The sequence below is a fragment of the Dermacentor albipictus genome, chromosome 7 (genome assembly GCF_038994185.2).
Source record: "Dermacentor albipictus isolate Rhodes 1998 colony chromosome 7, USDA_Dalb.pri_finalv2, whole genome shotgun sequence".
Lineage (NCBI taxonomy): Eukaryota > Metazoa > Arthropoda > Arachnida > Ixodida > Ixodidae > Dermacentor > Dermacentor albipictus.
Genome location: NC_091827.1, coordinates 29,910,472 through 29,924,005, shown reverse-complemented (window position 1 = coordinate 29,924,005; position 13,534 = coordinate 29,910,472). Strand labels below are relative to the sequence as shown.

The following is a 13,534-nucleotide window of genomic DNA, read 5'->3' as shown; positions in this document are numbered from 1 at the left end:
TTCACCGGAGAAACCATGCAATCTTTAGAGACGTCTGTTAATGACTACTTATTACAGTTATCTGCATGGCTTCAAAGAAATCGCTTGAGTCTAAATGTAAATAAAACAAAGTACGTCATTTTTAAGCCAATCAATAAACATGACTGCTACCCGGTTAACATTAGATTTGAAGGACGCTTGCTGGAACAGGTTACTGAACAAAAGTTTTTAGGTGTCTGGTTTAACCACAATCTCTCATGGAATACTCACGTTATTCACCTAAAATCAAGCCTTTCTCGCACCATTGGGTGCATTTACAAAGTACAACATCTAATACCCAAACGTTTAAAGCAGGCACTATACTATTCACTGGTTTACTCTAGAATGAGCTATGGAATCTTGACTTGGGGAACAACAACGGCTACCAACTACTACAAACTTAATGTATTACAAAAGCAAATGTTGCGCATACTGGAAAATTTTAAAGGCAACAAGCAGTTATTGAGAACACATCCATTATTTACCAAATATAACATGTTGAAGGCTGACCAGGTGTACTACTTTAAGCTATTGCAATGGATCAATAAATACAAGTTACATATTTCCGCAGTACCCAGCTCAAATTCATACAGTACCCGAAACCCAAAACGAAAAATGCCGCAAGTTAGAACCAACTACGGAAGGCAAGCATTATCTTTTCAAATAACCAATGCTCTGAACAGAAGAGATATGCAAGTCGACTTTAATAAAAATGTACATACATTTAAGAAATACTGTAGGAAGTTTCTTGTGAACAGTGACATTATGTTTTCATTATTGTAAATTACCTCACAAAGTGCGCTTTGTTCTCCTTGCCATGCTTCTCTCAACTAGTGCAATTTTTATACACGGCTGTGAAATTGTGCTTGGTTATTGTCTTGGTTTTGTGATGAGTGCCATGGCTATGAATGATGTTGTTGAACGTGCCGACTGATAACTAAATTGCTTTGTTCTGTATTTACGTTGCAGCCATTATGTTGCGCATGTAAATATTTTTTACCAATTATTTGCTGACTTCATATTCGAGCAGTGACTAGTCTCCCTTTTTAATATTGCCCACTGTCTGAACCTATGTCTGTCTGACTGAACTTTGTTGATGTATTTGGTCTGTGTTTATTGTGCAAGGGAGCCGGGGCCCTTGTCAGGCGCTCTGTCGCCTTTAGCCTCCGCCCCCTCTTAGACTGTGTCTGAGGAAATAATAAAGAAAGAAAGAAAGGTTCGAAACAAACATTTTTCACAGCCCCAGGAAACACGCACGCACGCACGCACGCACGCACACACACACACACACACACACACACACACACACACACACACACACACACACACACACACACACACACACACACACACACACACACACACACACACACACACACACACAAGCCATAGCGTAACACATCGCATTGCACTGAAACCTTGACGTTAATTCAGCATTGCCTGACAGATCAAGCTCACAAACTGGCGTCCAGTCTCCATGCCCGCCTATTCTGTGGGCACGAAATGCTGCTTTAGGTTCCGCCCGATTTACAACCACACGCTCTCGTAGTAGCGGAGGTGTCGAATGAGGGGGGGAGGGGGGGGCTTCGGACCTCCCTTGGACATAGACCGACCCTTTCGGGCCAGGCACCTCATTTAGCACGCGTGCCTCAGTGAGTGAGTGAGTGAGTGAGTGAGTGAGTGAGTGAGTGAGTGAGTGAGTGAGTGAGTGAGTGAGTGAGTGAGTGAGTGAGTGAGTGAGTGAGTGAGTGAGTGAGTGAGATAACTTCAGTAACGTGTGCCTCAGTCCATCAGCCGAAAGAGGTGAGCACATAAGGAGGACGCATACCGGAGCAGGGCACATTGAGCCCGTTCAATGTTTAGTCGACGACATGCGGAGCTCGTTAAGAAACGCAACATGACAAGGCGGTTTATATGACAGGCCGCGCTTGCGCAACGCCGCTCGAGCGCTCGTCTCGACAGGAGTCGCCGCCGCGCCAGAAGGTGGCGCCTCGATGCGGTTAGGCTTAGTTATAGGCCTAGTTAAGCGCGCGCTCCCGCGGTCCGTATACTTTTGCTCACGGGTGCTCACTGTCTACGTGACGCCGTGCCAGATCTTCAAATAGTATTCTCATTCAAGTCATGTGAAAGCGCGTGGTGGCAATATTAGAGAGCTTTAGTTTAGGGGACGCAGGCGGCTTGCGTACGCAAGAACTAGGGGCACCGGCTATGCGCATGCGCAGACCTCTACGTCAGCATCTGCGCATGCGCAGTACCGTCGCCCCTAGTAGTTGCGTACGCAAGCCGCTCGCGTCCCCTAAACTAAACCTCTCTATTACGGCCCGACCCCCCAGTGTTTAGGGCACAGGGAGAAAAGCCCGGATGACAAAAATTTAAGTCGGGCACGTGACTAACGAAAGCAGCTTGTCAACAGAAGCGCGCGCCGTTCTGTGTGTCCCATACTTGGCAGGCCGCGGCACGGTCGCGTCGCGTTGCTTCGCGAATGCACCGCGTGATTTTCTGGCATCCGCTCGGAGCTGTTTGCCTCATGGGTGACGCTGCGGAACCTTCGCTACGCCGTGCCTGAATGCCAAGCTATGTTCTCCAATTATGCCATCAAAGCAAAGAGCAAGAGTAGCTGGGACAGGTGCCAGTTGTCACATCGCGCGCTCCCCCGAGTGCGTCCATGAGATGCCGCGCAGGCGACAGGCAAGGACCCCCGTGCAACATACATGCAACATTTACGTAACGTCCGCCGCAATACGTCTTGTAGAGGTCTAATTTTAGCCCGCAGGGGCTGCAGTACTGCAGCGCGGAGCCTCTCGAGCATCCGGCGCTTGACGCAGTGAGCGCCGATCTAAGATTCCTGGGGAGGCTTATTTGTACGTTCTTGCGAGGAATGCGTGGACGGGGAAAATGTAGTCGTGGGAAAGGGGGAAGAGAGAGAGGAGGACGCTGTATGAGTGACTGCTTACGCCGCTGCTGCTTCGTCGAGCGGTTTCCGGAGCGATAAAAGGGTTTGTTCTTCTGAACTCTCTCGCGAAGTTCTCACGAGATGACTCAGTTCGCGCAGCGCATTTTACGTAAAGGCTACAATATGACGTCAGTGTTTTCTAATGCGATAAGCATTGTTTGCCTATTTCCGGCTTTTAGAATCTATCTATCTATCTATCTATCTATCTATCTATCTATCTATCTATCTATCTATCTATCTATCTATCTATCTATCTATCTATCTATCTATCTATCTACGCTCTTGCGCCAACACAATGTCCGCAGTTGTCTTCCACCTAGAGCGACTACGTGCGTGATCATGGTCTTGATGCTGTCATGACCATTCCATTGTCGTCATTCCAGTTTTATCGTGCGAATCTCGTCATGCCGCCACACGGTCATCGCGATACCGTCGCAATCGTTCAATTTTTTTTATTGCGGAAGCAATTATATGAACACTCCAGGCACATTTCCGCCGTCGTCGTCAGCCTCGCCTTGACGTTCCGTATGAACTCCAAAGGCGATACCATCGTCGTCGCGCACCGTATACACTCTAAAAACAGTTTGCACCCTTTGGGGTGTATATTTGTCCCACAACTATAATCGTCATCTGTCTTGCCCGCGTTTCCATGCTTTAACGCTGCGAGCCCGGTACTACCCAGTCACGAACGGCATGCGCGTTATCAGTGTGACGCAGCATTCTCGACAGGAAAGTAGCGAGCGCCGAGTTTTCAAGAAAGGAAACGCAAGCAAGGCAGATGACGATTATTGTTGTGGGACAAATATACACCCCGAAGGGTGCAAACTGTTTTTAGAGTGTATGCTGCGTGCGCGAGCGAAAGCGTGCGGGCGTGAACCGACGATGTTGGATCAATCTCGCGCGTGCAAGGGAGGGAAGTGGGGAGGTCGTGAATGGTCGTGATACGGCGGTGGTCGTGACAATTACTATATTTACAGTGCAGAAAACTTACTTCTCTGCGCCCTCTCACGATCATATCGTTCCCCTCAATTACCCGTTTCTGCCCCGCCTCAGCCTATTATTATTATTATTATTATTATTATTATTATTATTATTATTATTATTATTATTATTATTATTATTATTGATGATGATGATGATGATGATGATGATGATGATGATGATGATGCCGTTGGACTGTTGTTATAACCTCCACGTTTCCAAAGTATGTTGTATTTTTCCATGCCCATATTTCATAATTTCATTCACCCTTTAAAACTCTTCTGAATCTCAGGTTCTCATTACGGCGACAGTGATAAATTTAGGTGCACGTGTTCTCAGATTACACATGCATAGGCAGGGCATGCCGTGCTGTTGTCTTTCATTAGGTACATCTCCTGTGCTTTCACATCGCGCGTTTCACTTTCCCGCTCGTCTTTCTTCGGTCACACTGGAACCTCGTTTTCGTTCCTCCGCCAGCTCGTGTTGTATACGGCTGCATGCAATTTGAATGATTTACGTTCGGCGACGGAGTCAGCTCTTCCGTGGTTTCGTCGACGATGTTTTTTTTTTTTTTTTTTTTCGTGGAGAACGTATCGCTTGCACGTTTCTGACACCGCGTGTATCAGCGGGGGCGCCTTAATAGGTGTGCGGAAAACCCATGCGGCTCTATTGCGGCCCTGGGAACATGTCTCTCCACACCCTCCCCTCCTCCCCCCCCCTCCCCCCCCCCACGCACACAGACACACACACACTTCCACAGTCCTATGCTTCGCACGACTCTTTTACGGAGGATCAGCAGCTACCAACCGGCTGCGGGATTGTGGAGCGGCAACTGAGGCATCGCGGTGGGTGGTGATTTTCCCGATGGCCCGGCTGATGCTGCTCTGTTTCCTGCAGACCGAAAGACGTGTACATAAAGGCGAGGGGTGGGGGAGGAGGGAGGAGGGGGAGAGTGACACATCTCCTCCGGAACACTTTTAGCGTAGCTTTGGGATTCAGGCCCGACGAAAGCGGGAGTCGTTCCACGTACAATTTCGCCAGTTGCGTAAAACGCCCTCTTCTGACACGTGATCGCCGTGGGCGTGGCACAGCGGATCACAAAAGTTCACGGGACAAGGCCGGGTATATACACGGGTTCCTCGAATAACGCGACTTTTCTGATGCGTTAGGGCGGGCGCTTCCCATTTGATGTATGCCCATGTGGGTAGCTAGAACTGTACACTAGATTGAAACCTTGAATTTGAAAGCTGCGGATACACGGGCGTCGAGGGAATTGAAGCTTATTCGCCTATTTCGTGTACCATAATGTTTTGCGATCGACTGTACGTGCTTTTTTTTTTCGCAGGTCCAAGCGCTTGTGCTCAGATGAGACGTAAGCACCGTGACGACACTTCCGATCCTAGTGAAGTGAGAGGAGACTGAAGAGCAGCTATTAGACCGGATTCTAGAAAATTGATATTCGAAATCCTGGAATATTCAAATTGGTCAAACGTAGTCTTACAGAGCTCATAGTACGAGTCCTGTAGCCTATTCGTGAACGAGAATCAATTCACCTACGATGGCTTAAGCTCACGAGCGATCCGTGAAATGTTAGAGTAAAAATTTCCATAACCTTTCGAGCGTCGCTTATTGGCGAACTGCGCAGATGAGCACACGATGGTCTGTCTTCGTCTTCAAGCTCCCCTGCGCACATTAAAGTTCGTTGAACAGCTTTTGCTTCCGTTACTGCATACTTTTAAGAGCACTCATTAGCATGTCTTTCTCTAGCTTCGCGCTTTCAAGAGAATGAGTCATGTTTTTTGCGTAGATCAATCAACCTTTTCGATTTCCCATTGTGTTCTGTTTCTTCCCTATGAAAAAATTTTCGGTACCAGCAGGCCTGCGAAGCGGTGGTCAGGTACTCTGACTAGTGCAACACTGCTGAATTTCTTTGATATTGTTTTTCCCTGCCAACTTTGTATTGTACCTTCTGTAGCCGCTAATGTAATGTACCTTCGCAATACGAGTCTATTCGTCGGCTGTCAATGTATGAAAAGCCGAACTAAAGCCTATGAAAGCGCTTTATAGTGCAACAGTCTTTGAAACTTAATATGTGGCCTGCACAGTGACCGCCTGTATTACGCGCCTTCTTTCGGTGAAGAGAAGACTCGCGGAAAATCCGAATGACAATTATAAGGATTCAGAACTGAATTGTCTATGAAGGTCACAGCAAAGCAACCGAAATAAACGATGCAGTGCATTTTGAATTGAAGTTCATCGCCGTAAATAACGTCTTAAGCATATGCCCTTGCAGCCGATAGCGTATACGTGTCACATTAAACGTTTCAGAGGTCGCTTGAATGTGAAGGCGGTGCGGCACGAAATTTAATGAAGATATGAAAATTTAGGGTCAGCCTCCGGAAGACCGATCAGTGACACGGCCGGTCATCCTGAAGCGACAGCAGAAGGTCGGTGTCAAGTCCACGCTCTTTATGCGACAACGCGATGGGTAAAATAACACTTCGCGACAGCCGGTGCATTGCCCTCCCTATGCGAAAGGTTGAGGCAGGCCATGCGAGACAACTAACGCTCGCGGTTTCTTTCTTCCGAGCTGCGCTTCGTTTAAAAGGGCAGCGGCCCACTTCCGTCGACGCTCCAGGGTGCCGTCTCTGCCGGACGGCGGTCAACAGAGGAACAATCAAAACAGCGTGCATAACAAGAGGAGGGGTCAGCCGATTATACGGCGCTCTTCGTGCTCTTCTATACGTGCGCTCGCATTTCAGTCTGTATACGGTGGGCTAGCTGCGCGTCGTGATGCCACGAACGTGCTGACTTTAGAACAAGCTGCACTCGTGTGGCGGATGTGCGGTTTCATGCGCCCATCCGCCTGTTCGTCCGTCTGTCTCTCCGCTTGCCTGTTCGCCTCTGTCTGTCCGCCTGTCTGTCTGTCTGTCTGTCTGTCTGTCTGTCTGTCTGTCTGTCTGTCTGTCTGTCTGTCTGTCTGTCTGTCTGTCTGTCTGTCTGTCTGTCTGTCTGTCTGTCTGTCTGTCTGTCTGTCTGTCTGTCTGTCTGTCTGTCTGTCTGTCTGTCTGTCTGCCTGTCTGTCTGTCTGTCTGTCTGCCTGTCTGTCTGTCTGTTCACCTGTCTGTCTGTCTGTCTGTCTGTTCATCTGTCTGTCTGTCTGTCTGTCTGTTCATCTGTCTGTCTGTCTGTCTGTCTGTCTGTCTGTCTGTCTGTCTGTCTGTCTGTTCATCTGTCTGTTCATCTGTCTGTTCATCCGTCCGTCCGTCCGTCCGTCCGTCCGTCCGTCCGTCCGTCCGTCCGTCCGTCTGTCCGTCTGTCTGTCTGTCTGTCTGTCTGTCTGTCTGTCTGTCTGTCTGTCTGTCTGTCTGTCTGTCTGTCTGTTCATCTGTCTGTCTGTCTGTCTGTCTGTCTGTTCATCTGTCTGTCTGTCTGTCTGTCTGTCTGTCTGTTCATCTGTCCGTCTGTCTGTCTGTCTGTCTGTCTGTCTGTCTGTCTGTCTGTCTGTCTGTCTGTCTGTCTGTCTGTCTGTCTGTCTGTCTGTCTGTCTGTCTGTCTGTCTGTCTGTTCATCTGTCTGTTCATCCGTCCGTCCGTCCGTCCGTCCGTCCGTCCGTCCGTCTGTCTGTCTGTCTGTCTGTCTGTCTGTCTGTCTGTCTGTCTGTCTGTCTGTCTGTCTGTCTGTCTGTCTGTCTGTCTGTTCATCTGTCTGTCTGTCTGTCTGTCTGTTCATCTGTCTGTCTGTCTGTCTGTCTGTCTGTCTGTCTGTCTGTCTGTCTGTCTGTCTGTCTGTCTGTCTGTCTGTCTGTCTGTCTGTTCATCTGTCTGTTCATCCGTCCGTCCGTCCGTCCGTCCGTCCGTCCGTCCGTCCGTCCGTCCGTCCGTCCGTCCGTCCGTCCGTCTGTCTGTCTGTCTGTCTGTCTGTCTGTCTGTCTGTCTGTCTGTCTGTCTGTCTGTCTGTCTGTCTGTCTGTCTGTTCATCTGTCTGTCTGTCTGTCTGTCTGTTCATCTGTCTGTCTGTCTGTCTGTCTGTTCATCTGTCTGTCTGTCTGTCTGTCTGTCTGTTCATCTGTCTGTCTGTCTGTCTGTCTGTCTGTCTGTCTGTCTGTCTGTCTGTCTGTCTGTCTGTCTGTCTGTCTGTCTGTCTGTCTGTCTGTTCATCTGTCTGTTCATCCGTCCGTCCGTCCGTCCGTCCGTCCGTCCGTCCGTCCGTCCGTCCGTCCGTCCGTCCGTCCGTCTGTCTGTCTGTCTGTCTGTCTGTCTGTCTGTCTGTCTGTCTGTCTGTCTGTCTACCCGTCCACAACCACCCACCCACCGAACCAAATGCTGGCGAACAAATACTCAACGTACCTCACAGGCCTATAATAATAACGTACTTGTAAAATATGCGAAATATAAAACGCGCATATAGGTTGCCGTTGCGTAGGAAAGTTCTGCGAAACACCTGACAGTCGCGATTCGCCTGCACATGACAGGGGGAGAAGTCTCGAAGCTCCTTTGCTTCTTACGTGCGTGGCACGGCCATAATAGGATGCCTAGCGCAGGTGTTGTGCTAATCCGAACAACACGACCAAGCCGGCTGCTAAAGCCGGAAGACTGAACAGTTTACAGACAGCTGAATAAATAAGAAACAAAACAACAACACGCACCCTCACCGGTCACTACTGGTTTATTAGAAACGCCACATAAGGCTCGTACAGAAGAGAGAAGCGGCTAACAGGGCAGAAGGAACACGGCTCGTGAGCCTCGACTTAGTGGGGATGTGTTCCAGCCGAGTTGCTCGTTATTTACGTTCGCGCTAAGCAGTACGCTTCGCGGCACTCGCGATTAAGTTTCTCTCATGAAAGAAAATTAAGGAAGCCTGCAAATTCTCCGGCATAGATGTGAAACAGCATCAGCTAGCAGATCTGTGCCACTATTGTTCGTTGAGGGTGGAGCCGACACAACCTATAGAGAGCACAAAACCTGTTCACTCCCACACATAGAGTTTCCTACAAGAATTACTAGAGGGAACTCTGGCGCTGGTGTCTACGGGAGCTGCAATGGGAGCGGTTTTCCCGGCATGGGAATTATGGGAAGTACATGGATTTGCCTAAACTTCGTCCTTTTGGCTTCAAACGTCTTTGTGACTTTGTAAACTCGTCATTTTCAACAGTATATTGCGCAACAAATAATTAAATAAACATCATTAAAATTGCCCGACGGCAGGATTCGAACACAGGGACTCTAGCACAGAAGCCCGATGTCGAAACCACTAAGCCACGCGCGCATGTATCGACAAGCGAATGAAACGCCTTTATGAATTTAACGCGGGCATGCCAGTGCCTTGAGACGCTTGGCGCGTTTCGATTTGGCCACCTGGAGACATAGAGTTTCTCACTACATTACCTAGAGGGAAATCTGGCGCTGCTGCGCTGAGGTATGCATGGGAATGCCGGTATATTGTGGATTCGGATTGGCATCGTTCTCGTAGAGACAGGACACCTTGAAGACGCGCTTGGCAAGTACCATTCCGTCTGTCACAATGATTCATTTTCTACTAGAACAGCACGGAAAAAGCTGTTTTAGCTTTATTATTACGCGAAAACATGTTTTGTTTAACTATGAGAACTTGTTATTGTGTGTACGACTACATCTTACGTAAAAAGTATCAGCGGGCCGCTAAAGTTGGAGGACAGACGACAAGGTTCGAGCTCGCGTTGAAACAATTTGTCGTCTGTTCTTGATTTTGTTCGCTTGGTCATGCATCGTGGGTGAGTAAAGATGTAATATGCGAGAATGGAAACATTTTATGAAGATTTTACTTTGAGAACGCGTCATTTGCGTAGCCATATCCACGTTTTAGACGAAGCCTCTTACAACACCAGCCAACACGAGCCTCGCAGACACATATACCGTCATTCCCATGACGGCACGGTGCCCCCTTAAGAAACTCCCATAGACGGTGGCGCCAGATTACCCTCTAGGTGTTATAGTGAGAAACTCTATGCCTGGAGAAGCTTAATCGTAGCAACTAATAGCAATTGTACGCGTTCCCGGCGTCTTCTGCACTTCGAAGAAAATAGATTGCGCCGAAATATACGACAATAAGATTTATGCAGCGTAATATACAAAGCCACAAGAACGTCAGAATCCACAAGCACGAAGATCAGACAAATCCATGTACTTCCCATCATTCCCAAGGTAGGACAATGACTGCAGCGCCATAGTTCCCTCTAGTAATTTTTGTAAGAAACTCTATGCTCCCATCCATGATGTCATGCATTAGAGCAAACCCATTAGATTCTGTGGCCCGACTGCCATGCAACCAAATGGGTAGGCCGCGGTGATTTTGACGTCACCACTTTCGTCCCGCCAGCCTTGGCAATGTAAATTTCGGGCGAGTAGCGTGGCGTCATGCATAGGAGTGAACAGGCGTTCTACTATCTAAGTAGTGTTGATAGAGTTGGCTCGCGCGCCCAGCGCGCATCGCATTTCTTATGCCTTCTCCCACGCCATGTTGATGACTCACGCAGAACGCATTGCTTCTTACTGCGGCCAGGGCTCTTACGCTATCGGGAAGCGCTTTCAATATTTGCTTCCGCTTATTCAATCCCGGTTTTCCAATCGGCGTCCTTCATCGCACAAAAGAATTGCAGCAGCGTACCTGAAACTTAGTCTGTGAAAGTATAACGCAGCAGGTCGGCAGCAAATCTTGAAAGCGCTTCCGATGACACCACGCCGCAGGAACAAGCAAGCATTCTGCCCGAGTCACTAAAGCATGCGCGATGACTCGGTATGCCGCGCGTTAACCGAAGAAATGCAATGCACAAATGACGTGCGAGCCAGACATATGCCGCAGCCACTCAGTGAAAGAGTGGCGCGGATATGACGGAGCAGCGGAAGCGACCAAGGCGGGCTGCCCGTTGGACCTTTAGTCAACAAGCACAGTACCCAGACAAAGAAAGTAATATGACAGGCCGTCATATATGATGGAGATGCGCAGCGCACTGGCGCACGGGCTACACACTCTAGCACGGTGGTGCTCTGGAGGGCCGGCACCGCGCCGGAAGCTGGCGCGTCGATGCGGTTTGGCACGCGCTCCAGCGGTCCGTATACTTTTGCTTCCGAGTGTACGTTGCAACTGGCTAAACCAAAATGCGGTTCAAAAAGTGAGGCCTATGCCACAGCCCCAATGGTGAAAGGGACTGCCGACTAAATCAATCATTGAATCAATCCGTCAACCAATAACTCGCTGACTGAGTCGGACAATCAGCCAATCAACCGCCGAATTCAAATTCAGTCCTACCTTGCTACGACTTAGCGTCACGCCTGCCTACGAAATGCAAGTCCGCAGGCCTATACGTTTTCGGCTTGCAACACGCTCGAAAAACACACGCAAAGCCGACCGACTAGAGCATGCCCAATAAGCCCGTGCTTCATAAGCAAAAAAATAAAAAAAGTTAATAAAAAATGAAAATCGAAATAAAATATTCACTGGCAATGCAGCGTTCAATGTGAGAGGAACACGCTATCATTGTACGTCGCACCTCCGCGAGCTCCGGCTCAAAGTAATTCTCCCTATGTTGTCCTTGGTGGCAGTGTTTGTTGGCTTCTTATATATATATATATATATATATATATATATATATATATATATATATATAGGAGTGCGCGCGGCGTCCAGAGTCCAGAGGAAACGATCGCCGATGGCAGGAAATCCATTACCGCGATGCTCTTCTTTCCCGCCCTCCAAACGCGCGCGCTTACGTGTATCGCCACACGCACTACAAACACGCCCACACGCCCGCGCGCGCGCGCGCGCGTCCGGGGTGCCGCCTCGGTAGTGAAACCGCGACGCGACAAGAGGCAAATGTCGAGGCCACTCGTCTGTGTCCGTACAAACACAGGCACCGAACCTCGCGGCGCTGTCCTCCCAGAATAGAATCGATCGCCTACGTAGCGAAGGAATAGCCAGAGCCTGGAGATGACGCGTGCGGCTGCGGGAGACCTATTCGAGCGCGCACGCGTGCATGCATACACGCGGCGTATGTGACTCAGCCGTGCGGAATGCGGGACGAGTATAGCATACAACGGCCGCGGATCGCTGTGAGTGCGCGACGAGTATAGTATACAACGGCCGGGGATCGCTGTGACGTAGAGTGATTTCATTACTGACGCCCATGAGCTCCGATGTGTTTCATATTGATTCGCTTACACAGTTTTAGCGTTCCATAAAATTCAAATAGAAGCAATAGCATGCCCTTATTCGTCGATTCCGTCTGGGCACCACCTGTGCGGAAAACACCGTTCGGGCAAAATTGGGCGCGCAGTTATTGCTTATTGCTGCGTGCGAATGAAGTCTCGCGTAAAACAGAGACATGCGTCAGATTCTGCTAGAACGTATAAAATGCCATATCGAGGACAGAAACAAAATGTGTCACGCATACGTGTAAAATACGAGGGACGTCCGCCACAACCACGCCTGGAACGAAACGCTCTGACGGGGACGATCGGAGTATACTCTCTCGAGAACTCATTTCGGCAGTCTGCATAGAAGTTGCATTATTTCATCACTACTAAAGGGAAAATGAGATATCCACCCAAAATGTAGCCAAGTGCTACAGAGGAAACCCATACGCCTTCCTCGAAAGAAAAGCTTCGCAGTTTTAAGAAAATTCATTTTGGTCCGGGACGAGGACGAATTTTTCCACCTGTGTCGATTCGAAAAACTGCGGCGCCAATCACAGATGTCTAAATTCGGTTTAGTTCCAGTCGCCGTTACAGTGTTATACAGGAAACGGGCTCCGACCATGTTCTTTCGTACGTATACGTGCATTCGCTCGGTTACGCACACACATTCGTTCGTACTTACGAGCGTACATAATTTCGAACGTACGGTCGGGCCTACACTCTTAAACAAAATTGGGTTGTATCTTGCCCCACAACAATAATCGGGGTCAGTTACACCCTCCACTCCCCATTTCCTCCTTCTCATTAGCTCTAGTATAACCACAGTCCAAAGCTGTAGAAATGCTGAAGACACCACTGGGAGCTCTCAAGGCCGCCTGCTTTTTGCGACGCCCAGAGCGGTATTGATACGGCGGCGCGACTCACCATTCTGAATAGCTACCCGGGAGCCGTAGAGTTCGGACGCCAAGGGCCAAGCAGACGCGACGAGCGGATAATACGCGACTCGGACCCTCTCGGTAAGCGCTGAAAATCTCTCTCTCTCTCTCTCTCTCTCTCTCTCTCTCTCTCTCTCTCTCTCTCTCTCTCTCTCTCTCTCTCTCTCTCTCTCTCTTCTTTTCTTTTCTTTTCTTTTTTTTTTTTTTTTTTTTTTACACATTAGTGTCAAGTGCTGCTCGAATTCAGCGAAAATATACCGTGTACCTAGGCACGTTCGAGACCGCGTGCATGCCTTAGATTCGGGAAACAAGAGGTTAGGACCACAGAAAATTGACACTATATCCTGCAACCTATGACACAAAGGGCGGACAAATCAGCGGATCATTTCGGCATTTAGGGCCCTCTGGGCCATACTTTTCGGTGACAAGACAGCCTACCCGCCGGCGGGATTATCTTACTGAGCTATGTCGAATGT

At 49.0% G+C, this 13,534-nt stretch overlaps 1 protein-coding gene across 6 annotated transcripts in view; it reads right to left on the bottom strand.

The window, feature by feature from the left end:
• The window catches only part of LOC135917461 (nuclear transcription factor Y subunit gamma-like), a 496,387-nt gene that overhangs the window by 277,076 nt on the left and 205,777 nt on the right, over positions 1-13,534 (bottom strand). The window contains exon 1 of one of the 6 annotated variants that reach the window (XM_070521823.1): positions 13,048-13,098. The exons of the other annotated variants lie outside the window; for them this stretch is intronic. The gene's annotated coding sequence lies outside the window, so the exon portion shown is untranslated. Of the gene's footprint in view, positions 1-13,047; positions 13,099-13,534 lie in introns of those variants that run through there. 6 annotated transcript variants of the gene reach the window in all.